Source organism: Tursiops truncatus, chromosome 3 (assembly GCF_011762595.2).
Source record: "Tursiops truncatus isolate mTurTru1 chromosome 3, mTurTru1.mat.Y, whole genome shotgun sequence".
NCBI classification, from domain to species: Eukaryota; Metazoa; Chordata; class Mammalia; order Artiodactyla; family Delphinidae; genus Tursiops; species Tursiops truncatus.
In genome coordinates, this window is record NC_047036.1 from 150,693,499 (window position 1) to 150,707,918 (window position 14,420).

Here is a 14,420-nt window from a genome sequence, read left to right on the forward strand (position 1 = left end):
GTATGGTCCATTTAAGAAAACAAATTAATTGGTGACACCATCCCTAAGGAAGCCCAGACTTTTCTCCATTGCATATTCTTGCCTCCTTTGTCATAGATTGATTGACCATAAGTGCATGGGTTTCTTTCTGGGCTCTCTATTCTGTTCCAGTGATGGATGTTTTTGTGCCGGTACCATACTGTTTTGATTACTGTAGGTTTGTAGCACAGTCTGAAGCCAGGGAGCATGATTCCTCCAGTTGTGTTCTTCTTTCTCAAGACTGTTTTAGCTATTCAGGATCTTTTGTGTTTCCATACAAACTAAAATTATTTGTTCTAGGTCTGTGGAAAATGCCCTTGATATGTTGATACAGACTGCATTGAATGCGTAGATTTCCTTGGGTATGATGGTCATTTTAACAATATTAATTCTTCCAATCCGTGACCACGGTATATCTTTCCAGCTGTTTGTGTCATCTTTCATTTCTTTTATGAGTGTCATATAGTTTCCTGGGTACAGGTCTTTTACCTCCTTAGGCAGGTTTATTCTTATGTATTTTATTCTTTTTTATGCGATTGTAAATGGGATTGTTTCCTTAATTTCTCTTTCTGATAGTTCACTGTGAGTGTATAGAAATACAAAATTCATATATAGAAATCTATTGTATCCTGCAAATTTACCAAGTTCATGTTTGCGCTCAAATAGTTTTTTGATGGTGTCTTTCAGATTTTCTATGTATCATGCCATCTGCAAACAGTGACAGTTCTACTTTTTCCTTTCCATTTTGGAGTCCTTTTATTTATTTATTTTTTCTTGTCTGATTGCTGTGGCTAGGACTTGCAAAACTCTGTTCAATAAAAGTGGTGAGAGTGGGCATCCTTGTCTTGTTCCTGATCTTAGGGGAAATGCTTTCAGCTTTTCACCATTGAGTATGTTAGCTATGGGCTTGTCATATATGGCCTTTATTATGTTGAGGTATGTTCCCTCTGTGCCCACTTTCTGGAGAGTTTTTACCATGAATGGATATTGCATTTTTTCAAAAGCTTTTTCTGCATCTATTGAGATGATCGTATGGTTTTTAGTCTTCAATTTGTTACTGTGATGATAAGAGACCTAAGACAGCTACAGAGGCTAAGTGTCCTTTCTTCCCTGAATGGGTAGGTATCCTTGTTCTGCCTTCTAATTGAGTTAGTATCTGAGTAAAGAACTGCCAGGTGTCATTTAGTTCACAGTACACTGCTGTGGCAATATAGAAATGAATTTGCCTAAGTCATTTGGCTTTTCTCAATTATAGTAAATGAATATACTGAATGAATACTTCAACTTAAGGAAATGTTCTTAAAAATATATTAATGTAGGCAACTTCAGTGGAGAACTGAAAACAAAACAAAACATTCAGGTAAAGGGTTGAAATAAAAGTACACTCAGTTGTATCCAGTTTCCTCTTGTAAATCTCTCTTTTTAATTTGAGTGGACAGTCACTTGAGAATATCTGACTTGGGGCTAAGGAAATCTAAGCCTTCTTGGCCACACTGTATTCTCTTATGTCATTTAATAAAGACACCAGTTGGGCTGCTGAAAAAAGAGTGGGAAAAATCAATCCCTCACATCCAAAGGGCGGCTCTTGAAAATATGTGTGTTGTTGTAGTTATTTAGCTCTTCTGGCCTCAGAAGTTCTAATCTTAACCTTAGCCCCTCATGGAGAGAGACTTTGTAAACCAGTTCCCACGTTACTCATTATGTGACCGTTGAAAAAGAGAAACCCAGCACTTTTCCTGTGCTTTCAACCAGTTATCTTCTTCAAAAATCTGTTTGGATTGTTATACCTTAATCTTGCCTGGCAAGGGACTTATGGGAAGGTTCTTATTGTTTGAAAGTTTGGTGCCAGTATCTGCAAAGAAAGAAGAAAGATGTGTTTATCAAACATCCCAATAGTGAAGGTGTGTGAAAGCAACTTTTGAAAAAGTTAATCTGTCAGAGTTTAGCCATATTATTACATTTTATTTTATTCATTGAAAATAAATAATTATCAATGAATCCTTTCTACATTTTCTAGTTTCCCAAAGTTCCCTGTATTCACATTCTAAGAGGAAAAATGGTATTTTAAGTCACTGCTCTCCACCTTATATTATTTATAATCACTCCTCGTGACCTCTTCCTTCCAAGAAACGTGATCCTGAGAAGTGTCCTTTGTTTTTCTTTGTGGAATAAGTGATGAGGATGCATCCTGGAGACCTGTGAGATGTTCAACTTGTGGCATAATGAAACTAGGATGGAGAGTTCTGGAAAGATCTGGAAAGGTGGCTGGTAGAGTGTGGCCAGATGTGGGAGAAGAGAGACATACAGAGAGAGGGAGAGGAAATTTTCAGAGGGAGAAAATGAAACAAATAATTAAATAAGTTTTGTTGTGTGGTGTGGGACGCAAGCCTTTCTCTCCCCCTTTCCTTCACAATGTCTTTGTTAAAGACTGTGTTTTTCATTAGTTTTACTGAGATAGGATTTGCCGTTTTGTTTGGATACTGAGAATGGACCCATGGGAACAGTTACATTTGGGTTATCTCTGACTATCTTTAACGAAGAACATAAATATTGGCCACACTATCTATGCACATGCTATCACCATGCCTTTTTTGTTCTCTGTTCATATATCTAAGTCCTCTTCTTTCTTTAAGGTCAATCTCAAATCTCATCTGAAATGTACATTTATTGATAGATTCAACCCATAATGAACTGTCCCTTCTTTGTCCTCCTTAGGCTCTGATTATTTATAAAAACTCATTTTTGAACTTAGAAACTGTCCAATATGATATATTAGTTATTTCACCAGCATATGTTATATCCTCAACACAATTATACGCTTTTGTGGGGCTGGGATCATACATTCTGTAATTTTTCTCAGTACTTACACTTACTTTGATAAAAAGCGCATTCATTCATCTAAACATCATTTATTGGGTGTTAATTAAATATCTCAACTCAGTAAATATTGTTTCAATGAATGCATGCATGAATGAGGGAGTATGCAATAGGTAGCCTAATGTACCGCCCAATGTGAGAAAACCAAAAACATAAACACAAAAGCAAGCCAAAAAGTGGACCAGGACTTTCTGTAAAATATCCTGCTTTTTGTTGGATGATGCCATGAAAATCAAGATGCTCCTGAACGGTCTTAATAGCTGACCAAGAATAGTAAACAATTGAAATTCTCTCAGGCTTCTTCAACCCTATCTCTGGACACGTTTATACCTCTCAGGAATGGTATTAAAAGAAGAGATTAATAAAGCTCTTATAGATGAGTTGATAAATCTCTAAATATTTAAGTCTTCATTGCCTGCTAGGTTTTCTCTATTTTGGGTTTCCAAAAGATTTCAATAAACCACAGGATAATTAAAAATTAGACATTATCTTTCTTACCTTGACGTTTTTTGATGGTAAACACCTTTTTATTGTCTCCATAGTGCTGCCCGATTTCCACCAGTACAGTACTTAAGTGAATTTTGCTCTGGATAGTCGACTATATAAGATGTAAACGAATTGTTTGTATATGTTTTAGAATTCTTCAAAAGGGCCTGGCCATGGAAATGCATTGAATATTACTTAAATAACTAAAGTAACTTCCTCAGAATTATTATTCTATTCTGGTTAGGATACTATCTGCTCTGGTTTGTTAAAATTTCGCTTTAGAGTGGTTTTAATTTTGTTTCTGATAGGGACCTAGGATTTATTGCCACGCCCATCCTGCATCTGTTTTTCTTTGAATTACTCTCCTTGCAGTTTCTGATTCATACAGGGCCTTACAGGTTAGTGACAACCTGGCCATCACAACGCTGGGAAGGACAGGCCTACTTTTCAGAGGTGTTGATGTTTTCCGTACCTGAAGGTTTTCAAGAGATATCAGTCTTCCTCACCACCTCCCTTGGCCCTCTTAATGGACTAAGCAGTTCCTCATGAAATTTCTGTAGGATATCTGTACCAACTTCTCAATATTGTTCCATCCTGAGTCTAAATTCCTGGCCTCAAGGTAATGTTAGATTCCTAGCTCCAGCCCCTATTTACATAAGGCCTATACTAAGGAACGGAACCCACAGACATCAGTCCGCTCTTCTTTCTCTGGATTTAATTTCTCTGTTACTTTCTGAAACATGCAGGTGTTCCTTTCTTTCTTTTAATCTCAGCTATGTGCTTTTAACTTTTTCAAAATTGACCCAGAATTTACATGTGTCTCCAGTAAGAGTACATTAAATTGAGCTTAGTCTGCTATTCTACTGGCATATTTGAGATCCAGATAATTTGCTACTTAACTGGATTCAATGACCTGTATATTTCAGGCATCTAAAACTCACCATGTTCCAAATTTCCCTCCTTATAGTTAGTAATTTTCTTGGGAATCTGGATGAGATTAAATGGAATAAAGTTAGTGAGTGGCCCAGGAATGCCTGAAAGTTTGTTTGTCAGAGTGGCCAGGGAAAGTTAAGCAAGGAAGAAAAGCAAATGAAAAACAGAATCCCATTATTATGGCTGAGTTTACTCCCAGGATTCCATGCAGAGCTCTCTGTAGAGCTGGGTTGGGTTATAACTTATGCCAGAGCTCTACGTGGGGCTGACACCATTTCATGCCAAGCTCTCAGTTCTGGGCTAACGTCATCTCTGGTCCACTCTGTGGAGTGGAAACTTCGGAGGAATGGCCAATGTGTTCTGCGGCGTAGGAAGAGGGAAATTGTGAATGTGACTTTCTAAATTGTGGAGGAACTAACCACTGTAAATATGCCTTGAACTATGTTGTTTAATTTGACCAGTCAGATCAATGACATTCCCCTTGAATGAAATGCTGCTACATATATGAGCAGAAAAACAAAACTGGTGTAAGGAATAGATAGCTAGTGGAAAGCAGCCGCATAGCACAGGGCGATCCGCTCGGTGCTTTGTGACCACCTAGAGGGGTGGGATAGGGAGGGTGGGAGGGAGAGAGATGCAAGAGGGAAGAGATATGGGGACATATGTATAACTGATTTACTTTGTTATAAAGCAGAAACTAACACACCATTGTAAAGCAATTATACTCCAATAAAGATGTTAAAAAAAAAAACTGGTATAAGGAGATGGAGAGACTGGGAGTCTTATTTTCCCACCAATTAACTTTGCCTCTGACCATGACCTTCCCTTTGAGTCTCCTAGACCTTGGGGATGATCACAACCCCTTGGGTTGGGTGACGGCAACCCCATCTTCACTAGAACCTCTATAGTTAACTTTTGATTTTTCCCACTCCGTCTATCCATCCCATGTATGCAGTCAGACATTTGATCTTGGACTTTTCCTGACAAAATGTGCTTGAATATAACCATTTCTTTTCACTCCCACTGCTACTATTGTCACTGCCTTAACTAGGGCTTTATCTTTAAGTTCTTTATATAAATATATAAATATCTATATATAAATATACAAATAAAATATAATATTAATTCTGATGATTTTAAAGTCTTTTCTTGAGAAAGACTTTTCCTGATAAAGATACACAATATCTTATATAAATATTTTTGTATTATCTGTTCTTAGAATTTTAGTCATATGATTCTATCTCTTGGTTTGTCTAGAACTTTTTGATTGAATGCTGGCTATTTTATTTGGCTTTTTTTGTTTTTCTCAGTGGAAACGTTGTTTTGCTTCCAAATATTTTATTCTACCTGGAAGTAGCAAATCTTCAAATTACAGTTTTTTAAATGCTTTCAAATATCAATACTATAGGTGTCACAAAATCTAGAAAAATGACATTTAAAAATGAACTACTGCCAGATGTGTCTCTATAAAACTTTCCCCCCACTCTTTTAGCTATATATTCTTTAACTGCCTCCTCATACGACAGTTTATGTATTTTCGAAATAAAATTTTAAGAAATAAACTTTGTAGTTTATAGACATAGATTTCTTGTAACATGGTTGATTAGAATTTGCTTCTAGTTATTAATAGTTTAGAAAAGTTTATTTCAGCTTCACAATTTATTATTGATAATGTCACATTAATTTTCATTGTTAACTTTGAGAAAACCTCTATGGATTACTTCCTCATAAATATTTACTATTATAAATGCATTACTGATTTCAGTACTGCTATAGGTTTGTGCATTACAGGAATTCTGATAAAATACTCATTCACACCATTCCATTACACACATTGTTGATGGGGTATATTCTTTTATTTATTTATTTATTTATTTATTTTTGGCTGTGTTGGGTCTTCGTTGCTGTGCGCAGGCTTTCTCTACTTGCAGGAAGTGGGGGCTACTCTTTGTTGCGGTACACAGGCTTCTCATTGCGGTGGCTTCTCGTTGCAGAGCACGAGCGCTAGGCACGCAGGCTTCAGTAGTTGTGGCTCGCAGGCTCAGTAGTCGTGGCTCACGGGCTCTAGAGCGCAGGCTCCGTAGTTGTGGCACACCGGCTTAGTTGCTCCGTGGAATGTGGGATCTTCCCGGACCAGGGCTCGAACCCTTGTCCCCTGCATTGGCAGGTGGCTTCTTCACCACGGCGCCATCAGGGAAGCCCCTGGAGTATATTCTTGACAGAAGAAAATTTCCCGTTTTGACTAAGCATTGATGAGAACTGAATCTTTGACTTATCTTTCACATGCCTGATGATTGAAATAATTTTCCACAGAATAGCTTCTGGTTTTGTACTTTTCAGTTGGTTTTTTCTTCTTCAAACGCACATGCTTTGAGAGCTGTGAAGTGCAAGACATGGCTATATTGTAAGGTGGTTTTTGTCCTTATGCTTCTGTGTCTTGTGCTAGTTAAGTCAGTAGAGTAGTCAGTATGAGTACTGGAAGTTATTCCTGTAATGGGATAGTATATAGTCAATTACATATGGTGGTGTCTGAAAATCACATAATAGCCTCACTTAAAACAACTCCTTAGGGCTTCCCTGGTGGCGCAGTGGTTGAGAGTCCACCTGCCGATGCAGGGGACACGGGTTCGTGCCCCGGTCCGGGAAGATCCCACATGCCACGGAGCGGCTAGGCCCGTGAGCCATGGCCGCTGAGCCTGTGCGTCCAGAGCCTGTGCTCCACAACGGGAGAGGCCACAACAGTGAGAGGTCCGCGTACCACAGAACAAAAGAAAATCTCCTTAGCCAGATTTCAAAAAAGCCTGTGGCCATTCCAATATGATCCAACATAGTGGAATATGATAGAAGGAAAATTGGCAAAGAAAGAGACGCTGGTCTTACCTGATGGAAGTGAAAATATCTCACTTTTGACAATTTTGCAAAAACCTATAATTACATGAATTAATTTCTAGGATTCTTCATAGGACCTAAAAAGGAACCCATAGAGTTGTGGAACAACAATAGAAGCTTCTGTGATGAGAAGCCCGGGCACCGCAACAAAGAGTAGCCCTTGCTCGCCGCAACTGTAGAAAGTCTGCACGCACTATTGAAGACCCAATGCAGCCAAAATAAAAATAAATAAATAAAAATAAATAAATTTATTTTTAAAAAAGTAATACTCAGGTTTGAGGCATGAGAAATATGAGGAGAAATTAACTAATCCTTTCAGAACTTTTAAAATATCAAACTCAGTCTCTAAGATTTTAGCATTATATACAACATCGGTTACTTATTAGTGGTTTGGGAAGGCCAATTTAAAATTTTCTGATCTTACTGTATTGAAATTCACGGCCCTAATGTTTTCCACATTGACTGTATGAATGATGAAGTAAAGTCAATCATGTATTTCCTTTCCAACTAGGCAGAAAACAAAATTTTGAAAAGTGTTTGGACTACTGACTTTTGATTTCTTCTAAGGCAAGTGTATAGGTAATTTTTATTCCCTGATTAGGAGAAAAATGGTGGAAGAGGGCAGGGTTAAGAATGAAGATTTCAAGAGCGTGACAGTTAGACGACCAACCAGAGTTCCTAAAGTTCGGTGCCTGTAACTGTTGCCGCCACTTAAGCCTGCCAAAGCAGTGGTACGGCTGCTGCCCTCATATTTGCTACCTCTAGAAACATTCTTGCCAGTAGTGGCGGCAGCGGGACTCAATTACCCCCTTTTATCACTCTCTGCAGAAGCTCCAGATGGCGTCTTCTGTGGGCAACGTGGCCGACAGCACAGAACCAACGAAACGTATGCTTTCCTTCCAAGGGTTAGCTGAGTTGGCACATCGAGAATATCAGGCAGGAAATTTTGAGGCAGCTGAGAAACACTGCATGCAGCTGTGGAGACAAGAGCCAGACAATACTGGAGTACTTTTATTACTTTCATCTCTACACTTCCAGTGTCGAAGGCTGGACAGATCTGCCCACTTTAGTACTCTGGCAATTAAACAGAACCCTCTTCTGGCAGAAGCCTATTCGAATTTGGGGAATGTGTACAAGGAAAGAGGGCAGTTGCAGGAAGCAATTGAGCATTACCGGCATGCATTGCATCTCAAACCAGATTTCATCGATGGTTATATTAACCTGGCAGCCGCTTTGGTAGCAGCAGGCGACATGGAAGGGGCAGTACAAGCTTACGTCTCTGCTCTTCAGTGCAATCCTGATTTGTACTGTGTTCGCAGTGACCTGGGGAACCTGCTCAAAGCCCTGGGTCGCTTGGAAGGAGCCAAGGCATGTTATTTGAAAGCAATGGAGACGCAACCGAACTTTGCAGTAGCTTGGAGTAATCTTGGCTGTGTTTTCAATGCACAAGGGGAGATTTGGCTTGCAATTCATCACTTTGAAAAGGCTGTCACCCTTGACCCCAGTTTTCTGGATGCTTATATCAATTTAGGAAATGTCTTGCAAGAGGCACGGATTTTTGACAGAGCTGTGGCAGCTTACCTTTGTGCCCTAAGCTTGAGCCCAAATCATGCAGTGGTACATGCCAACCTGGCTTGTGTATACTATGAGCAAGGCCTGATAGATCTGGCAATAGACACCTACAGGCGAGCTATTGAATTGCAACCACATTTCCCTGATGCTTACTGCAACCTAGCCAACGCTCTGGAAGGGAAGGGCAGTGTTGCCGAAGCAGAAGATTGTTATAATACAGCTCTGCGGCTGTGTCCCACCCATGCAGACTCTCTGAATAACCTAGCCAATATCAAAGGAGACCAGGGGAACATTGAAGAGGCAGTTCGCTTGTATTGTAAAGCATTAGAAGTCTTCCCAGAGTTTGCTGTTGCCCATTCAAATTTAGCAAGTGTATTGCAGCAGCAGGGAAAACTGCAGGAAGCTCTGATGCATTATAAGGAGGCTGTTCGAATCAGTCCTACCTTTGCTGATGCCTACTGTAACATGGGAAACACTCTAAAGGAGATGCAGGATGTTCAGGGAGCCTTGCAGTGTTATACTCGTGCCATTCAGATTAACCCTGCACTTGCGGATGCCCACAGCAATCTGGCTTCCATTCACAAGTATTCAGGGAATATTCCAGAAGCAATTGCTTCTTATCGCACTGCTCTGAAGCTTGAACCTGATTTTCCTGACGCTTATTGTGATTTGGCTCATTGCCTGCAGATTGTCTGTGATTGGACAGACTATGATGAGCGAATGAAGAAGTTGGTCAGCATTGTGGCTGACCAGCTGGAGTAGAATAGGTTGCCTTCTGTGCAGCCTCATCATAGTATGCTCTATCCTCTTTCTCATGGCTTCAGGAAGGCTATTGCTGAGAGCCACGGGAACCTCTGCTTGGATGAGATCAGTGTCCTTCATAAACCACCGTACGAACATCCAAAAGACTTGAAGCTCAGTGATGGTCGACTGCGTGTAGGATACGTGAGTTCTGACTTTGGGAATCATCCTACTTCTCATCTTATGCAGTCTATTCCAGGCATGCACAATCCTGATAAATTTGAGGTATTCTGTTATGCCCTGAGCCCAGATGATGGCACAAACTTCCGAGCGAAGGTGATGGCAGAAGCCCATCATTTCATTGATCTTTCTCAGATTCCATGCGATGGGAAAGCAGCTGATCGCATCCATCAAGATGGTATACACATCCTTGTAAATATGAATGGTTATACCAGGGGTGCTCGAAATGAACTCTTTGCTCTCAGGCCAGCTCCTATTCAGGCAATGTGGCTGGGCTACCCTGGGACCAGTGGTGTGCTTTTCATGGATTATATCATCACAGATCAGGAAACTTCACCTGCTGAAGTTGCTGAGCAGTATTCTGAGAAACTGGCTTATATGCCCCATACTTTCTTTATTGGTGATCATGCTAATATGTTCCCTCACCTGAAGAAGAAAGCAGTCATCGATTTTCAGTCCAATGGGCACATTTATGACAATCGGATTATGCTGAATGGCATCGACCTCAAAGCATTTCTTGATAGTCTCCCCAATGTGCAGATTGTCAGGATGAAATGTCCTGATGGAGGAGACAATGCAGACAGCAGTAATACAGCTCTTAATATGCCTGTCATTCCTATGAATACTATTGCAGAGGCAGTTATTGAAATGATTAACAGAGGACAAATTCAGATAACAATTAATGGATTCAGTCTTAGCAATGGACTGGCAACTACCCAGATCAACATTAAGGCTGCCACTGGAGAGGAGGTTCCCCGTACCATTATTGTAACCACACGTTCTCAGTACGGGTTACCGGAAGATGCCATTGTGTACTGTAACTTCAATCAGTTATATAAAATTGACCCATCTACTTTGCAGATGTGGGCAAATATTCTGAAGCGTGTTCCCAATAGTGTACTGTGGCTGTTGCATTTTCCAGCAGTAGGAGAACCTAATATTCAACACTATGCACAAAATATGGGCCTTCCCCAGAACCGTATCATTTTTTCACCTGTTGCTCCTAAAGAGGAACATGTTCGGAGAGGCCAGCTGGCTGATGTCTGCTTGGACACTCCACTCTGTAATGGACACACCACAGGGATGGATGTCCTTTGGTCAGGGACACCCATGGTGACTATGCCAGGAGAGACTCTTGCTTCCCGAGTTGCAGCTTCCCAGCTCACTTGTTTAGGCTGTCTTGTGCTTATTGCTCAAAATAGACAAGAATATGAAGACATAGCTGTGAAACTGGGAACTGATCTAGAATACCTGAAGAAACTTCGTGGCAAAGTCTGGAAGCAGAGAACATCTAGCCCTCTGTTCAACACCAAACAATACACAATGGACCTAGAGCGGCTCTATCTACAGATGTGGGAGCATTACGCAGCTGGCAACAAACCTGATCACATGATTAAGCCTGTTGAAGTCACTGAGTCGGCCTAAATAATGGCTGTGTGCACAGGAGAATTACCCTGTACCTGAGCCTCAACCTTCTGGGGGAAAGGGAACTACTTTTTCCTTATCTGTACAATACCATGCTGCAGATGGGTGACAGACAATGATAAGAAATAGCACAGCCAGACTTGCTTCCTGCATGATCATGATCACGATAGGGAGAGACACAAGAGATGGGAAACTGCTGTTCCACAAGGAGTCTCCATAGAATTTTGCAGCAGCCAGGTGTCTGGAAGGTCTGGAAGGTAAGTATGGAAGGTCTGATCTCCCTTGGTCTTCCATGGGATGGATGGTTAGTGTGGAAGGGAGATAGAGATTGCCCAGCCATTTTGTGATTATCATGGATTGATTGAGTCTTCTGAATTAATATTTTTCTTTATATTTTGGGTATTGGAGCTTTTAAAAATGTTTGGTTTCAGGTATTTTTATTCATGTGAAGTGTATATGATTCTCTTGAGATAAGGTTTTAAGCTATAATATTCCTTGTTTTAGTTTCTCAACTCTACAGATAAATGGGGACTTTGCTGGTGTAGTCTTTTTATAGGTTTTATAAACCACTTGAGCCTATATCAGTCATTTTAGTGTCTGACATAATGTTTGGAACTATCAGTGCTTTGTTGGTTTATAGATGATGGCTTAAATTCTTTTCCTGATCCGTTTCCTTCTTCCCCTCCCCCCACTTTAAAAATTCTCCTGTAACTTGGCTAACAAAAAACCAAGTCTGATTCAAAACCTCCCAGAGCGTTTCTCTTAAACGCATCATCTGGTGCCAAATGAAGATCCTTAGGAGTGATTATTAATTCTGAAGGGCACAGTTGTGGTACTGTCACTGATGATAATAATAATGGATTTTTGGCCTAGAGTGTTGACCTATTTCACCAGTGTTTTACCGTTGACTGCCCCTCTATGCTGCTTCCAAAAGTCATAGTGTGTGATAAGATTTTTACTTTCATTTCTAAAGTTTTTTTTTTTTTAGTGAGTCCTGTTCTTCCTTTTTCTTTCAGCAGAAATGAAATCCCAGATAAGTATAAGTATTCAAATATTTGATCAGTAAGTCACAGTTATCTCCAGTACATTAAATAACTTTCATCAAAGAAACATGTTATAGGTAAAAAGCTCTGAAGGACCAGCTATGTATATGATAATTATGTTTCAGACCTTCTAGGGTATTATATATAATAACTTGTCTTCTGGACGTGGTCTTGAAGTCTTTATGGATTCAGCCTCGGTAGTAGCGAACTGCACTGCTACTTGGTTTGGAGTACAAATTAGACTTTAGCCCTCCTGGAGGTTGAGTTTTTGGTATTGAAAACCATAGGAATGAAATTATTGTATTTCAGCAAAGGATCGAGGGCTTGAGGCTTAAAAAAGGCAACATATGTGTGGGAAGCAGTCAGCCTTGAAAGCAGGTAAGGACATGCCAGGCATGCGGCCGCTGCTCGAAGGGACTGTCCCTACTTGTTCCCCTCCTTATTCCATTCCATGGGAGATAAATCACCAGGGCCCAGAGATCAGAAAGAATGTAAAATTTGACAAGCAAAGCTGTCTCCCCTCTGCACGTGCAGGTTATTTTTGATGCTTCTGGGTTTATGGGTTTTCTCCCAGGGAAGTTAACCTTGAGCCGAGACAGTCTGTAGATAATGTAAACCACCATCTGGCAAGCTTCCTTTCTCTAGTCTATTTAATCTGCAACTGTAGCATAATGACTTTGGAATTACTGTTGCTATATTAGCAAAATCTTAAACTAGGATATTTTTGACAAATGCGGTCCTTAGTTAATTTTTAGAGCTACAAACTGTCAGATGGCTCTGAAATAACAATTGTCTGGCTATTCTTCACGGTGATCACAATATGGTAATGACCTTGAGGTATCACTAAAAAGCAGGAAGGTGTGAGTCTTCCTTTGGTTCCGGAGTGAAATGCGAGTTGGAGTTGGAAAAGAGGCCCACAACCAAGTGTTAGAGAAGGAAATGTGAGGTCATTAGTTAAAAACCAGGTTGAAGTTAAGGTGAAGAGGCATGAGGAAATGGTCAACTGTTACAGTATTACAAAGATCATCAAGAAGCATATCCATGAATGTGGTTTGTACTGCAATCTGCTGAAAAAGAGACAAATATCCTGGCCTGGCCTTCATGGAGATTATATTTTATTGATTCTGATAATAGATTATTGTTGAAAAGGGCCTCCTATAAATTATAACCATGCAAAGGCAGCAAGATAATTTTTTTTCCTTTATGTATGTGTTTCTCATTCCTACTCACTTCTCTCTTAGGGGAAGAGAAAATCACAAAAAACAAAATTGTCAAGTCTCAGCTATTCCTTTTCAAAATAATTTTTTTCCAAATTCCAGTGGAGGCAATAGGTTAACTGTTAAGATTTGTAAGGCTCAAATAGCTAGATTTTTACAAAGTGTAGCCAAATTTTATTCCATACATAATAGCTTTGGAAAGAATATGTGATGATGCAAAGTTGGAAAAACGTGGTTTTTCTTCTGTGAATGGCTTCACTGTGTTGGGAGAACAGGCACAGAAGAAATCAAAGTAATTAAACATGGGGTGAGTTTTCCTGATAGGGGACTCTAGTGCTTTAAAATAGACTAGATAATCCTAGGGATAATCTGAGGGTAGAACAGACCAATGCCTCATTTCCAATCTGGTACCCTGGAAGAAAACAGTGTATTTCCTTTGAGGTCTTGAGAGGTTTCTCTTCTGCTTTGTTTTATTTTTGGTTCATTTTGTAATCAACCTTATTAAGGTATCATTTACATACAATAAAATGCAGACATTTTTAGTCAACTGTTCAGTGACTTTTAATTAATGTATACATTTGTATAACTAGCACCCCCATAAAGATAGATAACAATCCTAAAACCCTAGAAAGTTTCCTCCTAGGCTTTTGCAAAAGTATCCCCATCTCCCACCCCAAGGCCACCACGGATCTGCTTTTTATCTTTAGAGATGACTTTTGCCCAGTTTAGAATTTCATGTAAGTTGAATAATACAGTAGGTGCCCTTCTGATCTGGCTTCACTTGCTCAGCATATGGTTTTTGAGATTCATTCATGTTGGGATGTTTTAAACCAGGACTTTAGCCTGGGTAGCTGATGTTGTCTGAAGGCACCTATAGGTACATCTGAGTCTCTGGCATTGTCACTGTCTGTTCTTGGCTCAGTATTTTCAACTTTACTAAGAAGCACAAGGTTGAAGTAAGGAAGATCATTGTCAGTAT

General features: G+C 39.9%; 1 pseudogene; it reads left to right on the forward strand.

Moving 5' to 3' along the window:
- The first annotated feature begins 8,034 nt into the window (after positions 1-8,034).
- On the forward strand, positions 8,035-11,181 carry LOC117311664 (UDP-N-acetylglucosamine--peptide N-acetylglucosaminyltransferase 110 kDa subunit pseudogene; annotated as a pseudogene).
- Positions 11,182-14,420: the final 3,239 nt, after the last annotated feature.